The sequence below is a fragment of the Rattus norvegicus genome, chromosome 13 (genome assembly GCF_021556685.1).
Source record: "Rattus norvegicus strain SHRSP/BbbUtx chromosome 13, alternate assembly SHRSP_T2T, whole genome shotgun sequence".
NCBI classification, from domain to species: domain Eukaryota; kingdom Metazoa; phylum Chordata; class Mammalia; order Rodentia; family Muridae; genus Rattus; species Rattus norvegicus.
In genome coordinates, this window is record NC_141546.1 from 44,841,389 (window position 1) to 44,845,523 (window position 4,135).

At 45.2% G+C, this 4,135-nt stretch overlaps 1 long non-coding RNA gene across 1 annotated transcript in view; it reads right to left on the reverse strand.

Annotated features, from left to right (window-relative positions):
* LOC148001597 (uncharacterized) overlaps positions 1-2,451 on the reverse strand; it is a 39,474-nt gene extending 37,023 nt beyond the window's left edge. The window contains exon 1 of the long non-coding RNA XR_015635886.1: positions 1,940-2,451. This is a non-coding gene — a long non-coding RNA (uncharacterized LOC148001597). The remainder of the gene's footprint in view (positions 1-1,939) is intronic.
* Between the last annotated feature and the right edge of the window lie 1,684 nt (positions 2,452-4,135).

Here is a 4,135-nt window from a genome sequence, read left to right on the forward strand (position 1 = left end):
GCAAAGCAGCTTCTCTGGCCAAGGTTGAGAGCCGCACAAATCACCTTGGGTATAAATAAAAATACTCAGAAGGCAGTTCGGCAATGTTTCTATTTAACAACAGCACTAGTGACTTCATTCCCTGGGGCCTATGAGCCAGCCATCCACCACCAAACAATGGACTTTTGGCTAGATTTATCGTACCAGGCATGAATTCCTATGGAATGGGCCTCAAATTCAAGCTGAGAGTAGTTGCTAACTCCCATAGCACTCATGCCACTGTCACACAGTGGGCACATCTTGCCTGACAGATCAGTATTGCAGCACACAGGGGCCACTGCTAGGTAAAGCTATTTATGACCTTTCTCCTCTAACAGCCTGCACAGTGCCTTCTAACATCATCAAAGCTAGCTGTCAGGAGGAAAAGACTTCTAGTCTGGTTACTGTTTGTTTCCTTCATAAGCTGTGATCAAAGCATGTGGTGTCTTCAGCCACATCTTACCATCTATTTCCAAAGGCAATAGCATATAATCTATATTGGTGGGGGGGAGGTACCATAAGTGCATAGGGAGGACGGCCCACACTTGGCACTGGTGTTTTCGTGTTATAACCTGGGGCTTCCATCCCCTACTTACCCTGCCTCCCTTAAACTTTACATCCCCAGTGTCCACCCCATAACACATGAGCACATGAGGTAGAAGAGAGAGGAGCACCAGCGTCGTGCAGAGATGAGCTAGTTTGTTATAAGGGGCCAAGGGGAAAAGGAAGAATAGACATACTACAAGAAGTGCGACTTAGAGGACAATGGCAGAGAAAGTCCTTCCAAGGGACCAAACTCTAGATGGGGTGGTTAGTGATGTATTTTACGTGAAACAAAAGATAGCCTAGGAGTTAAAGAGATGATTCTTAGCAACCAGGAATACTCAGATTTGAAGAGGGCTAACTTCAGTTCCGGGCTCCTCCACCAGGTGGCTCACAACTGTAACTCCGATTCCAGGGGACCTGAAGTCCTCCTCTGGCTACTGCTTCATATTAATACATGTACGAAAGTTTACATGGAAAAAGAATGGAAGACGGACGGGGTAGAGGTATGTGCGTGTAGAGGGAGTGGGCTGAATGTGTAGGACAACGCCCACAACAAAGAACCTACAGAGAAAGACACGCGGAACCCCTGAGTGGACACATGACTTGCCTAGGCACTGTCAGCCATCTTAAGACGTTAGCGACTTGGCACTGGCAGAGGGGGCAGCACCCTCTGGTGGTGTCTGTGCATGGGCCTAGCAAACAGCACAGCACTCAACTTGAGTTAGCTACTCTTTTGTTGCTGTTGTCTGACTGTGTGTTTGTGGGTACTGAGAACGGACCCAAGGTCCTCATGCATATTAGGCAACCGAGTGAACACTTAGTTGTAAGCCCAGTCCTGTGGTTTTTACTTTGCTATCAAACGTCTGCCAGCAACATCAAATCAAATAGCCAGTATAACTCCACATTTCTCCACAAAGCCATCAACTTCTTTAGTAGCAAATCAAATATTTAGAGCCCCTTCCATTGTGAAAGGGAGGATGCTGCACTATCACAGGGTAAGATCTATGATTTTAACCGAAGGATCCCACCCAGTATGAACATCCCTCTCACTTCCCAGGTCCAAGTCCATCTGGAAAGGTGGTAAGAGTTGTGGACTGTTATGGTGACCCACACCAAACATTCTGGTCACCAATTGAAGGACACACCAGGTAGCTTGCACACACTCCTGAAAGGTCATCCCGACATCCTTTGACCCACCTCTGTGGGCAGACTGTGCAGGAAGTCAGAGTATCCCAGCGTTCTCCTAACGGCCTTTTGAATGCCATCAGATTTTAAGGTTGAACATTGTAGGATCACAATCTCGACTATCAGCTAAATGATGGTTGTAATTGTAAAAATTTGCCAAATGACATTATAAAACGAGCACTTGAGTTACCTGAACAGCCTTCTTCTCTGTTGTTATTTGGAGTGATGACAAGGTTCAGAGTTCAGCTTCTCTTGTTTCTCAGTAGGTGATCAGGACTTGGAGTAATGGGGTTGGTTTGCCAGCGCTTGATATGCTGACAAGATGGGAAAGTGTATCTTTCCAGCACAGGACAAAGGACAGGGGAAAGGGCTTCAAAGCACCCAATATAAGGGGTAGAAACTGCAGTAATGCAGGGAAGAGAAGAGCTCCAGGCAAGCAGCCCAAAGCTCCACCATTCATTCCACTGCTCCACGGTCGCTTCAGAGCTGAGCTTCTCTGTTGGCTGATTCTTAGTTTTGTGAAAATGGTCACCAAATACAGCTCTTTGCTGGGACTGGGAGCTCGGGGGCGGAGGAACAGGTAGAAAGGGACTAATCTATGTTCACTAGACTGTTTCACTTCATTCTGAACTCAGGGGGTCGCAATTGGTAGAAGCCAATGTGAATGGGCCGCTGCAGACTTTGTTCTGGGCAAGGAAGTTCAGATACACCCTTATCCGAATAGGAGTCAGTACAAAGTTCTCTCTTCCATAAAATTTCAGAGCCAGAATGTCTTGGCTCCCAGTCTGTGCTTTGAAAAGTAGCCCAGTGTAATGATACTATTTATGTCTTTAGTAGCCTTGAAGTCTTCTGACTGTTGCAAAGTGGATTAAATTCTGTACGCACTCTAATACGCACCATTTATAAAATGAAAGTGAGATGTTGACTTTAAAATATAAGTTTAACATAATGACATTTTTAAACTACTTTAACTTTAGTCTTTCAAATACCAAATTGAGAGGGGAAGGAGAGGAAGGGAGAGAAGGAAGGAAGCCAATGGGAGATTTATGAACAGATGAAATCTTGCAAGGGATTTTCAGCATCTGGTTAGTATAGGACACCTGCTTCCTCTTGCTATAAACTAAACGAATGACATGACCAGTGGTTAACGTTTCCTGGGAATTTATTGAACCTTTTTGCATTCATGCTACAAGATACCGTTATGAGGCAAGTGCTGATATTTCTTGATTAACATATTAGAAAAATATAGTTTAAAGAGAACAAATGATCAGACATATTACTTTCCCACCAAAATAAACAACAAAACTAAACAAAACGTTGAAGGTTGGCTTCAAGGTCTATGTGATCCAACACAGTGTGATGCTTCCTAAGGAGAAGAGATGGGGAAGCCAGGCCCTCTACCACCTGCATAAGGATTATTCATTCCGGGGATGAGCCTCTGAGGGTACAGCCATGTGCAGGTCCTCGTACTGCACACTACGCAGGGATCCACTTCTAAGAGGATGCCTCCCGTGTGGCAGGTGGATTCTAATGTGTGCAAGAGGTTATTGCCTACCCACGAAGATCAGGTGCCCAGGAACGGGAACCAAGTGGGCACCTATGCTGGCCAAGAGCAGTAGACATGACTGTTACAGTCACCAGTCAGTGCGCACACATGCACACGCACACAGACATGGGTGTTTTAGAGAATAAATCAGCTTTGTTGTGATTCACTGCAAAGTGTCTGAAAGTAAGTAAGGACAGAAGCCATATCAAGATCATTGGAGAACTTGGAGGTGGTGGGTTTCCGCACTCTAAGAATTCCACTTAGACTTCAATGTCTTCATATCTGGAAAAGCACCGGATAGTATCTTCAACTGCCCGTGGTGTTGTGTAACAAAGCACCAAATGAATTCATTCTAAGGAAGAAGAACCTTTTGATTTGGCCCAAAGGTATTATTATCTCTGAGGGGTCCTGGAAATGGTCCTTAACCAACCATAGCTTATAGCAAGCACCCTTCCTCTTTTGAGCCCCTTTGTTTGAGAGTTTAGGTTGTGTCAGGTTAAGGCCAGGAGTTGTGAGAACATTGTATCTTTTGCAAAGAAGAGTTTCCCAGGGGAAATACTGCTGTGATTCTTTAAGTGAACCATCTGTTTCAGCCACATTTGTCCATGTCTCCTTCTGTGAAGACTGCCTTGTTCATTAGTTCTATTGTTCTTTGTGCTGGACACAATTGGTAAACACCAGATCATGAATTTAAACTAAAGTAACTGAAGCAAACCACTCAAACGCCTTTTCCTCAGAAGCCGAAGTGTTCAGGTCAGCTGTGGGGCAGCCACTGATGGCCAGCCTTAGGGGAATTTCCTCTCCTGAATCCTGAAATCCCCTTCTCTCCTGCTCAGGTGG